Here is a 22,816-nt window from a genome sequence, read left to right as displayed (position 1 = left end):
AACTATTCCATAAATACCGTAATCTCTTATTTGTTTTACTCATGTCACTTGTCCGTTTCAGCTGAATCTTCCACAGCATTCTCAAAGAAACAAACATTAGCAATACACATTGACTGTGGTCAGATGGAGGTCAGACACAGGTCAACAGGTTCCAGAGGTGCCATAAAAACACCATAAAATCAACCATCAAAGTAACGTCACATTTTCCCAAAACACAGTGTAACAGCATCACCACTCATAACCTGTAAACACAGTTTTCCTCACACATAAACCCAAAAATCCTGTAGTAGGAAAAACATCAACCAGGTGTCCTGGTATAAATCATGTGAGCAAACCACATGAAGAACTGTAATGCTCGCTGAATCCTTTTTTTTTAGGCTGGGACATAATTGTCCCAAATAAGTGGCTTTCTCGATCGGTCGTATAGCACTTTCAATTCCCGACGTGCAGATCTGCTTAAAGAAAAGAAATAAACAAACAAAATCAGTGCCTGTTCAAAAGATAAAAAATGAAAAATAACAAATTATCAAACCAAACTTTCAGTGCACTGTGAAAGTATCAAAATAAAAAGGCCTTGTTAAGTCATGACACAAGCTCCTCATCAACTTCACAACAGGAGAAGAATCATCAGCTAGATTCACTCCAAACCAACCATCAGCTGCACAACACACAACAGTCTAATGTCTTATTAACTTATGAGTTTAATCACCAGGTCTGTGCTCTTCACTCATTTAGGCCACAGATCTATTTTATTCAATTTTCCTTTTTCCCTTCATCATAAAACATGTGACATGCTGTCATGCACTTCACAAAAGACGTTTGTTCTGACGTATTCAGAGTTGTATATCTAGATACAGAATTCACTCGCACATCAAAGCAGGGAACTCAGTGTTTTAGAGTTTCCACTCAAACACATCTCATCCACTCGTGCTAGAATTCAGTCACCTTTCATTAATCTAAAACCGATCAACTAATTTGCATATCAGCCATAACCCACTAAGTTGACAGGACAACAGGAAAGCATGTTCAAAATAGTATCACAAAAGACAATTTCCCTCATACAGTAAATTACTTGCTGCATCAATCAAGCAGGAAGCTTCTCCCAATTTACCATTTTAACACTAAATTTATTGCCTGATCACTGATTCATCAAACCAGGATTTTTTTTTTTTTTTCCCCACAAAGGTTAAATTGTTGTCCTGCAACTTGGAGAGTCATTTTTTTTTAGGATAAATTCAGTATTTGATAACAAGTGTCTGCTAAATTGACACTATTTTAACACTGATGAAAGATAACAAACTAATTTTCATTGCAGGTTTGTGTAATTAGACAGGTCTAATGCATGTCTGTGGAGCTGCATATCCAGCAGAGCATGTTCTTAAAGCTGCCTTTCCTACACACTTCTCTGCTATTATTTGATCATTTCTTAACTAATGTGCTATGAGTCTTCATGAGTCATTTTGTGTTTGGAATTGTTAGTAAAGTTAATTCATGTTCTGCTTGTTTGTGTGATTTTGTATGTTTCTATTTGTTTCAGACTCCTTCACAATTTTCCAACTTAAGCAGTCAGTTTTCTTTTCCCCAGATTTGCTAACCCAAATTTTGATTTCCCACATTTAATAACAGCATTCCTCTGTGTTTCCACTTACTCTCACTCTGTTGTCATCTCACTCTGTTGTCCTCTCACTCTTTTGTCCTCTCCCACTTGCAACAGTCCCCAGCCGGCAGTTCTCCTTCAGCTTTGTCCTGTGTTCCACTGTCTCTTCTTGCCATTTTACTCCACAGGTGGCAAATGTCAAACTCCAACAGTCTCCTCAGTTCTCCTCAAAAGTTTTCTTGACATGCATAGTGAAGTTGCAGCTTGTTGTAAACACAGTGCCATTCATCCGATCAGTCAGGATGATGGGTTTGCTCTTCTCTGATGCTGTTTGTCCACATTGCTGCTGCTTGCTGAGACTTTTTGCTCAGGACTTGATGCTGTCTCTTTATCTGCCATGTTATTGCTTTGGAGCTGCATTCTTCAGGGAGGAGTGAGCTTGCTTGTGAGTTTGTGAGGTTGAGAAACACATTGCGCTGTATATAAGTCAGCCAGAACTTGGCCTGCATGTTTCCAATGATGTTTAACTATAAATTTCTTCCGTCCGACCGCTGCATGTGGAAAATTGATACAGGTCTGCTTTTCACCTGAAAGTGACAAAGTAAGACATGTTCATTATCATCACTGCTTAATCAACACACATCTCTCTCGCTCTCTCTCTCTGTCCGTGTTTGTGTGAACAATCCTTTCTTAAAGCAGAAAATGACATTGTAGTTGTTTTTTGGCTGATCAACACAAAACCTTTTTCCTATGATTATTTTTCTTCGTCTACAATGTAATTTGTCTCTTTTTCACTCTTTTTTTTTTTCCTTTACAATAGCTTGTGATCCGCAAAATCACTGCTCTCACTCACAATCAAAGGCAATTACTTTTGCACAGTGCACAAAAACACTGTGATGTCAGACACATTCACACTCACTTTTTCATCTGCATAAATAAATCATATGGCTGGAGATATGTGCCATGGTGATCCATAGGCATGATCACCAGTTTATTTAATTATTTTTAATCCAACAAAACAAATAAACAAAAACATGATGCTGATGCTACACACACACTAGTCAAGGTGCAGAAAAACTGCTCATGGAAACGCTGCACACTCTCTGTTTCCCCTCTCTTTGAGTAGTTCTCAGACAGCTCTTGATCTGATAATGTGTAGCTTGCTCATCAGCTCAAAAAACAAAAACAAAACTGCAACGCGACATCACACAGTAGTTGCAGCATATTAATTGTTTTCACAGATGTGCTCTATATCTCAACAATGGCTCATAATAAGACGACAGTCTTCCACACAGGTCAAGTGCCTCTATGCACTTCATGAGTTTAAATATTTACCTATATCACTTCACCTCACATGTCATTGTACTGAATTTGAGCAACCACAAGCTTAATGTAGGTTACTTTTAACAACTATCCACCTCAATGGTTTGGCACACAGGCTGTTGTCGAACAGGGCAAGCTAAAGAGTTAACATTTTGTGTCAGCAAGGGGTGGGGGGAAAGCCACCCACCAGAGCACAGCTGCTGATGTGGGCTGGCCTTTTCCACACACTCCTGGCTGCTTAGGAAACCATGATAACAACAACAGTCGGTGTCGCAGACCACGTGTTCTACTCCGCACACACTCACACAACAACAACAACAACAAATATCCTCACTCACAACCAACAAAAATTAGGCCTATTGTCTCAACGCAGTCTCACACAGTGACCACGTGCTCTGCCGCACACAGTGGCAAAGACTTACATAGCAGTGATCACGCGCTTTATCGCACACAGTGATAAAGACTTTCAACGCAACCTCACACAGTGGATGCGTGCTTTGCTGCACACAGCGGCAAAGACTTACAACGCAACCTCACACAGTGACCGCGTGCTTTGCTGCACACAGCGGCAAAGACTTAAACTTACTCGGTGTTGCTTAGCGTGTAATGTAGCCTCGAATCCCGCCGATCGTCATTCATCGAGGAGAAAGGACAGACAGCGAATCCACAGGAACTTCCTGGCTGATGTCAGTCTTTCAGCGTGCCTCTCCCCCCCCTCGGTGAATGCGATCCCAGGGCTCCGGCATCGAAGGACCAATTAATGATAGGTTTGTAGCTCGTACCTATCCGCTGGAACGTTGAAGACAATATAATTACACTGCAAAGCAAGACACAAGCAGGCTGGTTTACTCATGCATGAGGGAAATCTGGCTGGAGCCAAGTGTCGTCCCACCACCTAGCCTCCATCAGACTCTCAGCCAGGCTCCCCATAGCACTCCTTTTATTGTGGTTACATGAATATGCATAGGGTCATTAACATATGACATCTTACATAGGTATACATGTGAACAAAGAATACTGTGTGTGTGTGTGTGTGTGTGTGTGTGTGTGTGTGTCAGAGGTGGGACCAAGTCATTGTTTTGCAAGTCTCAAGTAAGTCTCAAGTCTTTATCCTCAAGTCTCAAGTAATGTCAGGCAAGTCAGAGTCGAGTCTCAAGTCACTGGTGTAAAAGTCCGAGTCAAGTCACAAGTCTGAAACTTTGAATTTCAAGTCCTTTCGAGTCTTTAAAAAAAACAAACGAAAAAATAATGTTGCAGTTATGCTAAATGTAAATATTAGACCATGTAATTTTAAAATCTGTGTTTTTCTCAACACATGACAAAATAGTGAACTTAGAAAATATACACAAATTGTGAAATTGCACCTCTTTAAAATGCAGCTCAATTAAACCTAGCTCCAAGAATAATTTTCACCGACAGTTCTGAGATAAGATGCATGTTATTCTTGGATGCGGTTGTAGGACCAGCTTTAAAATCGCATGACAAAAATATCATACACATTAAAAAAAACTGTATCACCAACGTAGCCTGGACAACATTTGCTAGTTAGATGAAGTCAGCTATCTCATCTTAGCATATTTATATGCATATTTATAATTATACGGTTCTTGGAGTGAGTGCATACACTCATGAAGTTTAGTAACTTCCGGTCACTGCAACAAGCCCAGGTACAGTTTACCGACGGATGGGTGCAGGACCTTGAAATGCACCGTGTAGAACGAAAGACCATCGTACGTATCATAAGTTTACCAGTCTCACAAATCGTCTTCATAAATACACATTCGTTAACCGTTTATTAATAGGACCTTTGAGCTCAATGGTAATTAATTAGTAGTGGAAATAATTTCTGGTACGCGTTACAGAAATGTAGCAGTGACAATAATATATGCTGTAATCGTACTGGGCAATTAGTGATACAAAAAACCTGTTTTATCCTGTGAATAAAAGTATGTGTTTTTGTCAGTGTACCATAATAACAGAAGCGAAACGCAATATTGTGTCAGGACAATTCACTATTTATGCACAATAAATAAAGGAGCATAGCGCGACAATTTCTGTTCAGCGCCAGACTTGCTTGTAACCTATATCACCAATTATGTTAAGAAAAATGACGCATTAACTACAACAGCAGACTGACCTGTGTGGAAATGCTTGGAGCAGACTAACCTGTGAGCTGGAGTGTTCTAGGACGTTATATTTGATCTTTGAATGGCTGCAATCCAGGCCACCCGTCGCCTCTTTGTTACTTCGGAAACATGGCTCGAACAATTTCTCTTCAACGACGTAATCCGATAACAACCGATCTCTTTACCCGTCGGCTTCCCGTGGCTGTCATGCGACCGGCTATTGCAGTTAATAATACAACAGCTTCTTGACATTTTTGTGTTTCTTTTTATCGCTGTGTAACTGATTTTAATTGAAAGCCTGCGTGCGCTAGTACCGCTTGCCACGAGTTCCCAGAATCCTTTGCGGTTCTACCCGTGAATGACGTCACATTTTCAATCTCCATATAATATGCATGTTAAATTTTATATTTGGGGTGAAATGTCAAGTCTTTTCAAGTAAACCGGTTCAAGTCCAATTCAAGTCCCAAGTCATTGGTGTAAAAGTCCAAGTCAAGTCACAAGTCTTAGAACATTTTTTCAAGTCAAGTCTAAAGTCATAAAATTAATGACTCGAGTCTGACTCGAGTCCAAGTCATGTGACTCGAGTCCACACCTCTGGTGTGTGTGTGTGAGGTCCAGATGTGACCCTGTGAAGACTCCCCAAAGCTGGTGCCAGGAGTCTAGCGGTCCATCTGAACAAAAGGCTCTTATACTTAAACAGATATACGTGTGTTTGCTATACCATATATCAGCAAGAGAAGATACGGCCTTTCCTAGGAGGTGTGTAATCTATGCCGGAACACTCTGTAGAGGGAGTGAACGCACTCCCCCTTCATGCTACACAGAGCTGTTACTTTAGGATGAAACATCCTTTCAATCCACCAATGATTATATACACTTCTAAGCATATATGAGTAAATATTTCTAAGCATAAATGACAATCAACAATACAAATCTAACAATAACCTGTTTGGCTAACATCTGGTATCACCAGCAAATATTTTGACATGTAGGTGTCTTTATAATTCTCACATTTTTTTTACTTGTTTTTTTTTTTAATGGAGCTTTGCTTCAAATCACAAGCATACTTTGTTTCTTCACTGTGATGCTTTTAATATCAGCAGTATATCATACACACTCACCGCACATTTGTTCGGTACACCCTGTTAATACAAGGTTGGACTTGAATTTAGAGCTTCTTTAGCTCTTCATGTCATAGATTCAGTAAGGTGTTGGAAACATTCCTTGCAGATTTTGTTGTCTGCACATGTGAATCTCTCATTTCACCACATCTCAAAGATGCTCTATTGAGCATCTGAGCTTTGTGACATGGCACCTCATCAGTAGATGGGCACATTATCATAATAAAGGGATGGACATAATCAGAAACTTTTCCCTACAGTATTTCATCACCAGCAGCAGCCAGACCCGTGGCTGCAACATAGGCTGGATCCATCCTCTCATGTTGTTTATGGCATGGTCTGGCCCTGTAATCTGAATGACTATCAGCCTTTAGTTGTCCAGTTTTAGCACGCCTGTGTGTCTTTCCTGTTCTTTGCCAGCAGCAGTGGCAGCCAGTGTGGTCTTCTGCTGTAGCCCATCTGCTTCACAGTTGAGTGTGCTGTGCATTAAGAGATACTCTTATGCTTAACGTGCTTGTAACAGGTTTATGGGGATACTGTTTCCATCCAATTAGATCAATGCAGTCTTACCATTCTCCTCTGACCTCTGACATCAGCAGAGCACTTTTGCCCAAAGAACTGCTGTCACTGGATACTGTCTCTTTTTCAGGCCATTCTCTGTAAACCCCAGAGATGGTTGTGCCTGAAAATCCCAGCAGATCAGCAGTTTCTCAGAAACAGACCAGTCCATCTAGCACAGATGCCATGTTCAGAATAACTTAAATCATCTTTTTATATCAGTAAATATCTGCATTAAGAAGCAGATAAACAGGTTGAAAACGATTTCAGTTGCTTGTTGTTTTCTATATTAAAAAAGAAAGTTAAAACCCACTACATACCACCAGAAGCAAATGGCTGCAGGGAGGTAAGGGTCTTGGTGATCAGCAGGGTGGAGATGTTAAATCATATGAAGGTTAATGTTAATCACAGTGTCATTGCTTTAATTGCAGCAATGTATAGAACAATGCAAGTTACGGCTTCCTTGAGCAACAGTGATTCAGTACTGCAAGGCCTGTAATAAGCTGATGTTTGAGATTCAGCTTCTATAATGTTGTTTCAGTATATATCGGCCTGCTCTAGTTTACCTGCAGAAACTACTGTTTGTGGAGACTTTATCCCTGCAACCAAACTGAAAACTGGGGGGGGGGGGGGTCATTTGCACTGTGCAGCTTCTGTGGTCATTTGCACTGTGTTACCAACTTTCAACAAACATTTCAGTGAAAGATCCAGAAAAACATTTACTTTGCCAGTCTGTGCCTCATCACTTTTTTTTATAAAGCTTTCCATTTGCCTTCAAGTTAAGTTCAGAGAGGAAGTTACCATAGTAACCTAGAGTCACCGAGCTTCCACACATTGCAATATTTGTTTCTGAAAGTTAAATTTGGCAGTGAAGTTAAGTTGCACTACAATGTGTGGACTTGTTTATCTGGCTAAAATAATCATAACTTTTATCACCAGATTTCTCCTGCAGAACGTTTAAGGATTAATAGAATCGAGTTGCATTCCCTTTTTCTGCCTTAATTTTTTATGGCACAGATTCAAAAAGGCGCTGGAAACACTTTTCCAAAATTTCAGTCCATACTGACATGACAGCATCACACAGCTGCTGCAGATTTGTCAGCTGCACATGCATGATGCAAATCTCCCATTCCACCACATCCCAACGCTGCTCTAAGTGACATGTGCTCTATCCTGCTGGAAGTAGCCATGAGAAGACAAGTACACTGTAATCAAAGGGATAGACGTGATTGTTTTGTTTTCTGAATGTTTCGAGCATGCCACAAATTTTTGCTTAAACTTGTCTGATTAATTATAAAGGCAAGCTGCTTGACCTTCTCAGCCTCAGAACTGAAAATAACAAAAGAAAGGGAGGGTTACCTAAATTCATACATATCTCATGAGCATAATAAATGCTAAAAACAAATAAATCCTTAAGAAAAATGCATCACATTAAGCTATTTTTTGTTTTACCTATGTGGACAAATGGACAGAAAAGGCGATACGTATTACATATTACATACATGTTGGCTTGTGTTATTTTTAGTTTAGCACAATTTGTGTACAGGTGACGTCCCCACAAATCATCAGGCACTCCTACAATTCCTGCTGGACCCTTTTGTTTTGACTTCTTTACTTTCTGCAAAAATAGAAAGGAAACTATAGCTCATATGCAGATTTTAGACCACAACAATCACATAAAATAAAAGAGACATTTTTGTCACAGGGGTACAGGAAGGTGCACATCTGTCCACATGTGTGAAGAAGCGCCATCATTCCTATCTTTTTTCTTTTTTTTTCCCGATCCCCTAAACAGAAACATGATAACTGCTATCACTGTGACATGCACATCACATGCGGCAATGTTAAAATGCCATCCGGGAGAAGGAGCTGAATTATGGCTTTAACAGCTTTCCATAAACAGCAGCTTCTTTAGTGCGTACACAAAGCCAGAAATCTAACAGAAATTGATTTTTATCTCAAATAACGTGCAGCTTATTCAGTGATCGTTGCAATCTTTCACTCATCTCCTCGCAGTGCATATTTGGTTATTTCCACTCCACCATTTGTCAGCAATCTGCAATCTACTCAAGTTTATTAAAACTCAGTCGCTGGTGGTGTCTGTATTTAGACATCAAATGGTTGAGGATGCATCCTTGATGCTTTGTTGTTAAGTTGCTGCTGTTTGGAGTAAATGACAAACATGTTTTATCACATTTTTATTATCTTTTCATCTTCATTTGTGCAGTGCTTTTATTGTATGCAATTGTTCTCTCTGCAAACTGTTTTAAAGCCTGTGCGTATTTCTATTTTAGCATCAGTGAAGTTTAATTTTCTGTTTGTTGATGGCTCTGTCCTTCATGAAATCCAGGAAATTATTATCGTTTGTGCAGAATGGACTTTTTTTTTATTGCATCATTCATGTTGAAGTCCGGGGTTTTTTTTGTCCTTTTGAATGTTCTTTGATAATTGAGTTACATGGTGCGTGATGATTGTTAAGCTTTTGGCTTTTGCCAAAATTACTGACTGTGTCCCTGATAACTGCATACCACGTGCAAAAAACACAGCTCACATATACTGAACCCTCTACTCCATATGTTTGGTTTTCACTTGAGTTGTCTAATAATTGCAGGCTATCTAATAAAATAACTTTTTGAAAGGTTTTTCATTTTTCCAAATGCTCAGCTCAATCCAAAAGCATAAAGCTCCTCTGGGACGAAGTATTTGAAAATCTGCTTTTGCGCACAACTTTTGAATAAATCAATGCAATTCAATTCAATTCAGTTTTGTTTATATAGCACCAAATAACAACAACAACAGTCGCTTCAAGGCGCTTTATATTGTAAGGGAGACCCCACAATGATACATACAGAGAAAAACCCAATAATCATATGACCCCCTATGAGCAAGCACTTTGGCGACAGTGGGAAGGAAAAACTCCCTTTTAACAGGAAGAAACCTCCAGCAGAACCAGGCTCAGGGAGGGGCGGGGCCATCCGCCAACACTGGCATATAGTTACTCTTTCAGAAAATATTGTTTTTTTTAATACAAATACTAATAGAACTTTGGTTTTTAAAAAATATTTATAAAACACCATATAAACTAAATACAGCCAACCCACAACAAAGACACAGCACACCTGCAGTATGTGCTGCCCTGTTCTGCATACAGGATGACTGGGATAAAGAAAACCTGATAAAAAAAAAAAAATGATGATAATAAAACGTGATGGGACTGTGTGTATGTGTGTGAGAGAGAGAGTGTGTGAACCAGAGAAAAGCAGAAGTGAATAAATATTAAAAAGGGATGTAGGTGAACTGGTCCTTTCAGAGATGTGCAAAACTGTGTTGACACAACAGCAGAGTGCAGGTAATAAACAGAGGGTGGTTTAATAACACAAAAATTCTTTCATGACTAAATTCAATTTTACTATATTTTCCATCTCCGCCTAAGCAAAATGTGTCCCTTTTTTCACATGTTCCAAAGAACACAACATAAATAAATGAGCCGTCTGGTAAGTGACTGAGTGTAGAAAAGCTGCAGGGACTTGAAATTGTATAAATAAGAATGGGAAAGCACTTTGCGACATGTCATGTTGCCTTGACAATGCCAAAGCATGTTTTAGTAGCCCATGATTATGGGATTGGATAAATGCATTTCTGAATCCATCATCACACCCTCAGAAGACACTCAGCTCTGGCAATGATAAGTGATAAGTGACCTACAGATAGAATTACAGGTTCAAGGAAAGAAAACAAAGCGTCTCAGTGGAACATGGATGCGTCTTTAAGTGACAGGATGGCATTCTTGCAAAATATGTTTCCTTGTTTTGTGTTTTGATGATGGCAATGGAGAGTGCACAGGTATATGTTGTTTGAGGATGGTTCACATCATTTTTAGCTTCACCAACCTCAAACACACATTTTAATCTAGAACAAAGAACCACGCACAGGTTTTGGTTCGGGTACCTTAACGACCCGCATGTTGTATATGGCTGTAAGAGTTTGCTAATCTGAGTAGGCATTTGACAATGCAGAGCTCTGTAAGTTATCACCAAGATGTTGAAAAAAGGGAACTCCTGAGCGGTGCTGGGCAAGTTACTTTGAAAAAGTAAATAGTTATAGTTACTAGTTACTTATTCAAAAAGTAACTGTGTAATGTTATGTGCATGTTGAGAATTTTAGCATCTCCTAGTGGTCCTAGTGGTGAGCCTGCGGGCAAGTGATTTTTTTCTGTGGTTTGGCTTGTATTCCTTCCTATTGGATGTTTAGGGTCACATGAGTGGGGTAATACAGGAAGCTGTTTCCTATTGGATGATTAGAGTCACTTCATTGAGCATATTTAGTTTTTGTATTTTTGTAGTTTCACAAGTTCTGGGAAAGCACTGTAAGATGTACATTGATGAAGACAAACAAGTAAACAGCCCTCAACTTTACTTTCACGTCTGACTCATCATTCAACGCTTTCAGTGCCTACGGCATATGTTTAGCTATCTGTCACTTCGTGTACCAGAACCACGCACGCAGTGGACAGAATAGTGAAAAAACAGCATCACACCTGGGATAACACAGCAAGTCTGGATAGCAGAGACTGCTACCACCCATTAATCTACCCGTGTCGTTTAGTTGTACCTTACATGCCAAATAGTCAATATGGACAATAAGCCAGATACAGAAGATCAACAGAAGACTAGATCTAAAGCACGCGCAAAAGCTGAAGCAGTGCGTGCTCGTTCCACCTTTGTCAAAAAATAAACTGAACTCATGGTGGAAAAAGCCCAGTTTAGAGTAGAAGAGGCACGCATGGAGGCTGCTCTGGCCACACTGAAGCAAGAGAATGAAGTTGCAGCGGCTTTAGCTGAGGCAGAGGTTTTGGAATCAGCTGCAGCAGAACTCGGCTCTAAACAAGATCTCAGGGCAGTGGACATCATAGGAATTGCCCCTGACTCCACAGAAAAAAGAACAAATGATTATGTTGGGTGTCACTCCAGGATGCACTCTAGTCAGCTGTCGTTGCCCGGCCTTGAGTCCCACATCACTTCCAGTCGGCCACGCGATTTCTCTCATGCTCCACCACTCCAGGACAACAAACTGAATCCCATTCATACAGCTATTGATAGACTGAGCTCCACTCCAGCTCGTGTCGAGAGCCATACTACCTCTGAAGAAAATGGTATGAAAAATCCACCTGCCCAGAATTACCCTGGGATTTATCCATGTAGTGTCACCCCCCTGCAGGAACCTCAACCACACACACATCCTCTTAGAATGCAAGCAGCGCAGCCCTCTGCTCTGAACCATACCGGTATTAATGACTTTGCTGTCTACATGGCTCGCCGGATGACAAAGTTTGATGATCGTCCAGAGAATTATTGGGGCTGGAAGTCTACCTTCATGAACATCATCGAGGGGCTGAAACTCACCTGCAATGAAGAGCTCGACCTTCTCACTAGATGGTTAGGTCCTCAATTATCTGAGCATGTCAGGAGAATCAGAGCTGTTCATGTCAATTACCCCGCTGCAGGGCTCAGGATGGCATGGATGCAACTTGAAGAGAACTATGGGTCTCCTGAAATAATTGAGAAAGCTCTGCTGGACAAACTTGAGAGATTTCCTAAGATCAGCAACAGGGACCCTCTCAACCTGAGAGAGCTTGGTGACTTGTTAAGGGAGTTGGAGTCAGCAAAGTTAGAAGGTTGTTTGCCTGGGCTCACCTATCTGGATACTAGGGGTGCAACGATACACAAAATTCACGGTTCGGTTCGGTTCGATACTTTGGTGTCACGGTTCGATATTTTTTCGATACAAAAAAAAATGTTCATGCCTTTTTAATTTGTCATTTATTTAAATTATAAATTTATATTTCAACTCAAAAGTACAGTTTTTAAATTTAATGGTACTGAAACAAAAAAGTAATAAAAAAATAAATATATCTCAGGGCTCGCAAAATTTCAAAATCCCTGGTAGCCCTTCAGGCAGGGACTCTTCAGTTTTTGGTAGCCCAAAATAAATTTAAGTAGCCCGAATAAAAAAGAGAGCAATTTTTTGATTGATGTTTTGTTTCCTGTTTTGTTTCCTTTACAATATTATACATTAAAGTATAATATTGTAAAGGAAACAAAACATTAATCAAAAAATTGTTGAAAAACAAATTACAACATTGTATAAAAATTACAATCATCATCTCAAATACTTGGTTCTAATTGAACAGAAATTTCTATGAACTTGTAAGAACTGTGTAGGACATGAATCAGTCTGTGCCAGATCCTGAATTTGAGATTTCCACTGAAGTCACGGGTAAGAGGCAAGTGGAACCAAGATCTAGGCCATTTGCTTTTTGAAGTTTGCAAAGACTGCTAAATTTTGCCAGTGGTAGTTCACTCTTTGCAACATAGCACGCTGTTCTAAACAGATTTTTCAGGTTTATTTTTAGTATGTTATTTGCAATTGGTGTTTGTTCTGGGAAAGATATTGCAGACTGAGCAATAATGCATTTCTTGCATTTCTCATGGGTTCTAATGGGGGCTTTTCTTAAAATGACTGGTCCCAGTAACAAAGGCGCTTCCCTCAGAAATCAAGGGAAAACCAACAACACACCCGGCAGAACATTATGTTATTTACACGGGTGCACATAAGTGGTCCGCATTCGCTGTCAAAATAAAAGACGCGCACCAGATAAGAAGTTGCAACGCGCGTTTGCGTCCATATAAACAGCACTGTTTTTGTCCGCTGGATTGGGATTTTCACAGCACATTCTGCACCACCTATCTGTGCGTTCATCATTTGTTTGAAGCCAGCTCACCTCCTGCAACCACTTTTCTGAGAATACGTGCTTCTTTTGTGGTTCGGACTCCTTCTGACATTTCTTTGGAGGTGGAGGAACACCAAAGTAATTGCTTAAAGGAGCTTCTTCGACATCTTTAAGAGTTTTAAACAAATGTCTGTCCTCCTCCAGAAAATCTTATGTACGCAAACACGCGTTGCAACTTCTTATCTTGTGCGCGTTTTTTATTTTGACAGCGAATGCGCACCCGCGGACCACTTATGTGCACCCCTGGTTATTTAGCTCGTCATAATGCAGCTGAAGAAATTCTTTTGTCCATGAAACCATAAAGCTGCACTTTCTTTTTGCCTTATAGTCTGATTTGTCATAACTTTTCCGTTTTGTGGTAAGCCTTTCTTTGGATGTCACTTCTTCACTCTGACCTGTCTTATTTGGCTCAGCAGAACTAAAATATATATTCTGCTGCTTTTACACACGCACTCACATAACGCTCAGCGATTCTCTGCGCGATCAACCTCTCACATGTTTAAGCTTGCTGCAGGAGATTTCACTTGTCATGTTTGCATAGTAAGCTAACGATTGATAAGACGATGTCAGAGGAATTGGTGACTCACCAATCAGTGCTGTTGCTCTCTATACACAGTTCGCGCGATTGCAAAGTGAAAGCAAAAAACAAGCGCAAATTCAAACACGATTTCAATATGTCACATATTGACAGTGGCTCACCGATGCCAATGACATAATTACCCAGCTACATTTCCGAAAGAATGCAAAACCATTGACATATATTTTTCCTTCCTACGATAGCCCAATGGGCAGGGCAGAGAGAGATTTTGGTAGTCCGACTGGAAAAATCGCTAGCCCCAGGACGTCGGGCTAGCGATATTGCAAGCCCTGTATCTGATTGAGGAATCACTCATCTTTGGAAAAGAGAGTTTATTACAGAGAAATGGCTCTTTCCAAAATAAAAGCTATACTATCCGCTTCTTCTGGGCTATATTCTCAGCAGCATATTAAATATATCAGGTCCCCATAAGGAGAATCATGTGCTAACGGCTGTCTAAATGACTCGGGTAAAGTTTGTAGCATGCGTGCTTGTTGTTTTTGTCTGCTTCCACTTGTCTTTGCACTAGGATGATGTCAGCGTAAATGTGCAGTCATATTCGTTGTGTTCCCACTAGTGCTGTCAGGTTAATCTCGTTGAAATGACCTTAACGCCACAACACGGCAAATCTCCGTTAACGAGCCACCGCCGATCGCCCCGTGCATGGGGCTAGACGGCCAACACGTTAACGAGCTAACTGCGCTAACACACTAGTTCCCACCCATGTAATTGAGCATTGTGTGGCACATCCAACATACTGTTTTACTTTAGTCCATGACGCGCTTACCTTCAGGGTCATACTTCACATGAAAACCAAAATAGTTCCAAACGCCACATCTGAATGAGGGTGGGGGAGGTTCAATTTGCCATGTTGCAAGGAGAGCTTAACTTCTGTCTCGCTAGCTTGCCCTGCGCTCAGTGAATCTGCGTTCGACTACTCCGCCTAGGCTGCACTGTCGAGCGCAGATCCACTGAGCGCTCAACACAGACAGCATCGTCAGAAGGAAACTTGATAAAATAAATTAAACATTTTGTATTGTTCGATACATATGCGTACTGAACCGAAAGCACTGTATCGAACGGTTCAATATCGATACGAGTATCGTTGCACCCCTACTGGATACCTCTCGTGGCATTAACCCAATAGTGGAGAAACTGCCGTATGGCCTTCAAGAAAAATAGATGACACAAGGCAGTGCGTTCAAGCTGCAAAACCAAGGCCAGTTTCCACCATTCTCATTCTTCACTGACTTTGTCTGCAAAGAAGCCCGCACTCGTAATGATCCAAGTTTTGCATTTAGCTCATTTGGGATGACAACAGTGAAACCAGAAAACTCACCTAAAAGGTACACACATTCAAGGAGCCAGGTCTCATCCAAAAAAACAGAGATTACATCAACATCTGCCATCAAGCCCACAGAGTCAGCTAGCAGTAAGTTGGATGTGGACAGACAGTGTACGATTCACAAAAACCCCACCCTCTCAAGCGGTGTAGGGGCTTCCGAGCTAAGACACTAGATGAACGCAAAACGTTTCTGCGAGATAGTAGAGTTTGTTTCAGATGCTGCTCCTCAACTGAACACGTTGCTAAAGACTGCAAAACAATCATTCACTGTAAAGAGTGTAACAGTGACAAGCACGTCACAGCGCTTTATCCAGGACCAACTCCATGGGCTGTCAAAGACCCTAAGGATGAGCATGGCGGGGAGGAAAATGAAGCGGCTTCTCCAGGCATAATCTCCAAATGCACAGAAGTGTGTGGAATTGCCAATAACTCCCGCTCTTGCTCTAAAATCTGCCTCATAAAAGTGCATCCTAGAGGACAACCAGAAAGATCTTTAAAAGTCTATGCCATACTTGATGACCAGAGCAATAGGTCTCTTGCTCGGTCCAAATTCTTTGACCTGTTTGGCCTCAAGGGTACTGGTTCTCCCTACACGCTGCGCACATGTGCTGGAGTCACTGAGTTATCTGGCCGAAGAGGAGTTGGATTTGTGGCTTAGCCATTGGATGGACATCTCAGCATTCCTCTTCCCACACTTACTGAGTGTAGTCATATCCAAGATGATAGGTCGGAGATACCTACTCCTGATGTTGTCAACCACCACCCACACCTAAAGTCTATCACTCATCTCATCCCTGAACTTGATCCAAATGCACAAATTCTCGGTTCATTCGGTTGATGGATAATGAGATGTTCATAGATGATGCTAACAGTTAGGTAGCTCCCCTGCCCTTTCGCATGCCAAGACCACGGCTGCCTAACAACAGAGAAAAAGCTCTGACTCGTTTCACCAGTCTCTGCAAAACTCTAGAAAGGAAGCCTGAGATGAGGAGACATTTTCTGGCTTTCATGCAGAATATCTTTGAGCGAGATCATGCTGAACCAGCTTCAGCACTCAACGATGGAGATAACTGCTGGTACCTTCCCAGTTTTGGCGTCTATCATCCACGCAAGCCTGGCCAGATCCAAGTTGTGTTTGATTTAAGCGCTCCTTATCTTGGCATCTCTTTGAACGATGTGCTGTTGACAGGGCCAGACTTAAATAATAGTCTGCTGGGAGTACTAATGCGGTTTAGGCATGAACAGGTAGCCATCACAGCAGATATTGAGCAGATGTTTCACAGCTTTGTTGTCAGGGAAGACCAAAGAAAGGTGGTTCGCTAACTGACTTTACCGGGGATTAAATTTATTACGACGTTACTGTGTGGAAGTGATCGACAAGTATGCTTATGAAAGTGAGTAGTAGGTGTTAGTGGGACTTTACCCTTGATTAGTTTCCCCACTGGAAGAATGCGACGTGCTTGCCAGAACATTCCCAAATAATTGACCAGGTTTATTAACAAATCAATTTTCTCCACAGTTTTAGGGTGAGCTAGAATAGATATATGGTTTCAGTAATACGAATAAGAGCGCTACAGCATCATCCAGTGTTGGGTCTGCGTCACAGCAGGCCCGCTAGTTCAGACTTAATCCCATGAAGAAAGCAAGACAGAACAGCAATCGATGGGTTTTACTTGCTAGCAAAGGAAGGATCTCAGAGCAGCTCTTCCGCCCTCGATCTCAGACCACTGCGAAGAACCAACACCCCACTTCAGCCTAGTAGTAGCAGCATGTTCTCTATTTGGCCAAATGCCATCTCCAACATACACAAAGCCTAATTACACAATGGTTGCCTGAACCTATTCTTGTTAAATGATGAAAAACTCAAAGGCACGTTTCAGCAGTGGATGAAAATATGGGCTATTGATTCTAAAAACAGAAATCGCAAAAAGGTTCAACATTTACTAAAACCGCAATTCAATCATCTGAGAATCTTTACTCATTAAATTATAACAGTTAGATGAATTTATATGCAGTGATTTGCTGATCAATGATCAAAGGGGAGATTTATGCCACAAAGAAGATTGACATGAAAAGTAGGTGGCATTGGATCTCCTATAACCTGTTGAGCTAAGCTGTCTTTCCAGCTCCAAAGTTATTTGATTGCAAATGTATTTTGGAAATCTCGCCATACATTTTTCAATGTCAGCAGTGCGAAAACCTGCACTGATCTGACCTAATTTCTTCCTCATCCTGATTCCTGACCTTGGAAGGGAGAGAAAAATATTTTTGTCTTGTTTTTGTTTGTCTTCTTGTTTTATTTAATTCCTTGTAGGATATGGATCCAACAAGTAAAGTATGCATATTATGCACACACACAAACACACATGCAGCTATTACCCATTACTTGTATTCTTGAATAAAGCCATTGATCTGACACATTTAAAATGCAGCCAATTGTTTTTATTGTTATATTATTAAGAAAAAAGAAGGGGGGGGGGTGTTGAAAGGAGTAAAGGGATAGAGGAGAGAAAACCCCAACAATCCCCTCTGAGCAAGCACTAGGCGACAGTGGATAGGAAAAACTCCCTTTAAAGGAAGAAACCTATGACAGAACCAGGCTCTAGAGGGGGCAGTCAACTGTCGGGACTGGTTGGGGGGTGACTGTGAAAAGGGGGGAGGGAGATGGGAGAGGTGTTAGTAGTTAAAGGGAGAGGGGGGAGGATTAAGCTGGAACAGAGGTGGGGGAAGAAGAGGTGACATTGGCAGTAGTGAAAGAAGGAGTGTTCTTCCTCCAGAAGAAGCGGAAGCGTTTTTTCTTTTTTTCCAGCTGCTTTTCCACAAGCACCTTTTTCTCGAGGATGAGAATTTTCAGCTCCTCGATTGTCACTGTGTTTTGCTTCTCCAGCTTATTGCATTTTTTCTCCACTTCTTCTATTTCGGCTTGTTTTTCTTCCAACCTTTCTTTCAGCACTTTAGATGTTGCCTCCTGATTTCGCAGTTTTTCATTTTCTCCTTCCAGCTCAGATGCTTTGAACTTCATTTTGTTGTAAAGTTCTTGCAGATTTTGGTTTTTCTTCTCAAACTCCTGGAGAAGAAGTTTTTCTTCTCTCTGCTTTCTGTCCAGCTGCTCTTTCTCTTGGAGGATTTCTTTATTTTGTTGCAGAGCTTCATCAAGCTTTCCTTGCAAGCTTTCATTTTGTTGCTTGATGCTCTGAAGATTGGAATCCATTTCTTTTTGTTTGATTTCTTGTTCCCTTTTCTCTTGGAGAAGCTTCTCATTTGCTTGCTCTGTGCGATCAAGCCTTTTTTTGTCAACACTGTACATGAGCTCCATGTCTCTGAGATTGCTGTGCAGCCCTCTCTTCTTCATGCCATCTTGTATCTTTTCTTGGACAAGTTTTTTATTTCGTCGCATGGCTTCATCAAGCTTACCTTGCAAGCTTTCATTGTGTTGCTCGATGCTCTGAAGCTTGCGATCCATTTGTTTTTGTTTGAACTTTTGTTCCTTTTTCTCTTGAAGAAGCTTCTCATTTGCTTGCAGTGTGCGATCAAGCCTTTTTTTGTCAACACTGTACATGAGCTCCATGTCTCGGAGATTGCTCTGCAGCCCTCTCTTCTTCATGCCATCTTGTATCTTTTCTTGGACGAGTTTTTTATTTTGTTGCAGGGCTTCATCAAGTTTTCCTTGGAGCTCCTGGTTCTTTTTGTCCATGTCTTGGAGATCCTGTTGTTTCTCCTCAATAATAGCTTCCTTTTTTTGAAGCTGGTATGACAACTTTTTTAGTTGAGCGCTCTTTCTCTCATTTTCCTCCATCAAGAATTTCATCTTCTCTGTGTTTGTGAGCGCTTCATCCTCCATTTCTTCCAAACGTTTTTCCTCTAGTTCTACTTGGTCACACCAAGGAAGAGAGGAAATGGAAGAGTCTAGTGGCTCATCCCAGGGAAGAGCGTAGGGGTCAACTTCTTGTCCCTTTGGATCTTTTGTTTGAGACATGTTGGGTCTGGATACAGTTACTATTGCAAAGGATCCAAATATTTCAAAAGGCTTTTCTGGCGAACGGTTCAATGCTGCACACATCAAGGCTGCGAGAAACGGACTAAAAGTCGTTGCTCTTCACCCCTATTTATAGGTTTTAAGGATCAAAGGATCAAAGGAAAGAATGGTGGTAAGATTCTACATGTGTGTGACGTCATAATTCTGTAAGGCAATGAGGTTGTCACATGACATTTGTGAAGGAGGGCATTTTTCAACTTGGACAAATTATCAGTAAAGTTTCAATCTCTTTTATTTTCCCCCAAAAACGTGTTGTCGCAATAATGTTTTCTACAGTCATTGGTGTCAACAGATCAGTTTAAAGTTGGCTGTTACTCTGCCCAGGCTGCTACCATAGAAGAAAAATGTGGACCAATAGTACTTTAATGATTTCCCCGGATCATTTCCGTGTAAATCTTAGCATTGCGCTAGCTGTCAAGCGAAAAGTTTAGCACCGTACAGCCATATTAAAAAGGTTTAAACTGACTCAGATCATGGTGAGTATTTGAAAAAAACATTTATTTACTTTGAAACCTATGATGTGGAAAAGTTAGCAAGCGTAATTTTTCCCATTTTGTTATACACGTGTGCTTACATCCGGGAAATGTTAATCTTTTCTAAGATCCATGGGTTTATCCAACAAGCAGCTAAGTCACCATTATATCTCGGATTCTGTGCGCAACATCTTAATGCAAGAAAACCTAAAACAAAGCAAAGGAAACAAAAACAAAACAAAAAACACAGATGCACTTTTAAGCTCTCTCTGCATTCACTGCCTCTCAAGTGTCAGACTTCCTAACTTTAGCTGATGCTAACCAACATTTGCGCTTACGGTTGGTATATAAACAAAAATTCAAATTCAAATTCAAATTCAAATTTTATTTGTCACGTACACAGTCATACACAGTACGATATGTAGTGAAATGCTTGGACAACTGATCGTGACCTAAAGAAAACAAAAAAGGAAAAGGCTATGAATAAGATAGGAAATAAATATGAAAAATTAAAAAGGGTAAATTTAACTAGGAAGGAATAAAATATAAATTGAGGTTAAAAATGAAATAACTGTACAACACAAATTAGAATGAAGGGTAAATTTAACTGGGAGAATAAGATAAAATATATAAATTAAAGTTGAAAATAAAATAACTGTACAACAAAATACACAATATAGAACTATATAAGAATGTATGAAGAAATATAAATAAATATATACACAATAACAGCAGCGTGATTTAAGTAATGAAGTGAAAACAATGTCCAGAATGTCCAGTGTGTGTAAGAACTGTATGTGTGGGTCAGTACTGTGTGGTGGTGTGATTGAGAGACCGTATCGCCTGCGGGAAGAAGCTCCTCCTCAGTCTCTCTGTGTTGGTCTTCAGGGAGCGGAATCGCTTTCCTGACCTCAACAGAGAGAACAGTCTGTTGTTGGGATGGCTGAGGTCCTTCACGATCTTCCTGGCCTTGGTCCAGCACCGCCTGCTGTAGATTGAGTGCAGGTCAGGGAGCTCGGAGCGGATGGTGCGCTCAGCTGACCGCACAACCCTCTGTAGAGCTCGTCTGTCCTGCATGGTGCTGTTCCCGAACCAGGTTAAGATGTTTCCCGTCAGGATGCTCTCTATGGTGCAGGAGTAAAAGTTCCTGAGCACCTTGGAGGGCAGTTGGAAGTCTCTCAAGCGTCTGAGGTGGTAGAGACGCTGACGGGCCTTTTTCACCACGGTGTTGATGTGACAGGACCATGACAGGTCCTGCGTGATGTGAACTCCGAGGTATTTGAAGCTGTCCACTCTCTCCACTGGGCACTCGTTGATGACGGGGGTCTGGTAGTTCCTCTCCTGCTTAGTGCTGAAGTCCACTATCAGCTCCTTTGTCTTACTGACGTTTAGAAGGAGGTTGTTCCTCTGGCACCAGTTCTCCAGATTCCTAATCTCCTTCAGGTAGGCCGTCTCGTTGTTATCAGAGATCAGGCCCACCACGACGGTGTCGTCAGCAAACTTGATGATGGTGGTGGAGCTGGTAGTGGCCACACAGTCATATGTGTACAAAGAGTACAGCAGGGGGCTCAGGACACACCCCTGGGGGGCTCCAGTGCTGAGAGTGGTGGAGGCTGAGACATGTCCGCCCATCCTTACTGCCTGTGGTCTGCCAGTTAGGAAGTTGGAGATCCACTGACACATAGATGAGCTGAGTCCCAGATGCTCCAGCTTGGTGGTGAGTGTGGAGGGAATTATGGTGTTAAATGCAGAGCTGTAGTCTATGAAGAGCATTTTAACATAATTCCCCCTTCTAGTGTCCAAGTGAGTGAGTGATGTGTGGAGGAGATGAGAGATGGCATCGTCTGTGGAACGATTTGGACGGTAAGCGAACTGTAGTGGGTCCAGTGTGTCTGGTAGTGAAGAAATGATGAAGTCTCTGACCAGGCGTTCAAAGCACTTCATCACTACTGAGGTGAGGGCTACAGGGCGATAGTCATTGAGAGAAGCAGGGTGGGGTTTCTTCGGGACAGGAACAATGATGGACTCCTTGAAGCATGTGGGGATCACCGACTGAGATAAAGAGATGTTGAATATCTCAGTGAACACAGGAGCTAGCTGGTATGCGCAGTCTCTTAGGATACGACCTGGGATGCCGTCTGGTCCTGCTGCTTTCCTGGTGTTCACTCTCTTGAAGGCTCTCCTTACTTCATGCTCGGAGATGACGAGCACGTTTCCGGTGCTGGCAGTATCTTCTTGTCTGCAGCCGTTAGCGCCGCTAACACTAGCATCGTTGGAGTCCTTAGCTGCAGCCTCGAAGCGAGCATAGAAAGTGTTCAGCTCGTCTGCCAGAGTCACGGCCGCGTTCGTCATACCGGTTGTTGGTGCTTTATAGTCCGTTAACTGTCAGCCCTTCACTTTTGGTGCCAACAACATTTTGAGCATTTTCGACAGTGTTTGAAATGGTTGTCATTGGCATTACATGCCAGTAGTGTTCGCTAACTGACTTTACCGGGGATTATATTTATTACGACGTTACTGTGTGGAAGTGATCGACAAGTATGCTTATGAGTGGTAAAGTGAGTGGTAGGTGTTAGTGGGACTTTACCCTTGATTAGTTTCCCCACTGGAAGAATGCGACGTGCTTGCCAGAACATTCCCAAATAATTGACCAGGTTTATTAACAAATCAATTTTCTCCACAGTTTTAGGGTGAGCTAGAATAGATATATGGTTTCAGTAATACGAATAAGAGCGCTACAGCATCATCCAGTGTTGGGTCTGCGTCACAGCAGGCCCGCTAGTTCAGACTTAATCCCATGAAGAAAGCAAGACAGAACAGCAATCGATGGGTTTTACTTGCTAGCAAAGGAAGGATCTCAGAGCAGCTCT

General features: G+C 41.4%; 1 long non-coding RNA gene across 1 annotated transcript in view; it reads left to right on the top strand.

Annotated features, from left to right (window-relative positions):
* Positions 1-22,816, top strand: part of LOC146708891 (uncharacterized) — a 78,306-nt gene that overhangs the window by 45,401 nt on the left and 10,089 nt on the right. The gene's annotated exons all lie outside the window — the stretch shown is intronic.

Source organism: Copadichromis virginalis, linkage group LG5 (genome assembly GCF_057382275.1).
Source record: "Copadichromis virginalis isolate Kocher_CV1m ecotype Utaka linkage group LG5, C_Virginalis_male_GT1.1, whole genome shotgun sequence".
Classification (NCBI taxonomy): domain Eukaryota; kingdom Metazoa; phylum Chordata; class Actinopteri; order Cichliformes; family Cichlidae; genus Copadichromis; species Copadichromis virginalis.
Note: the sequence above shows the minus strand (reverse complement) of the source record. Positions and strands in the feature narration are given on the sequence as shown.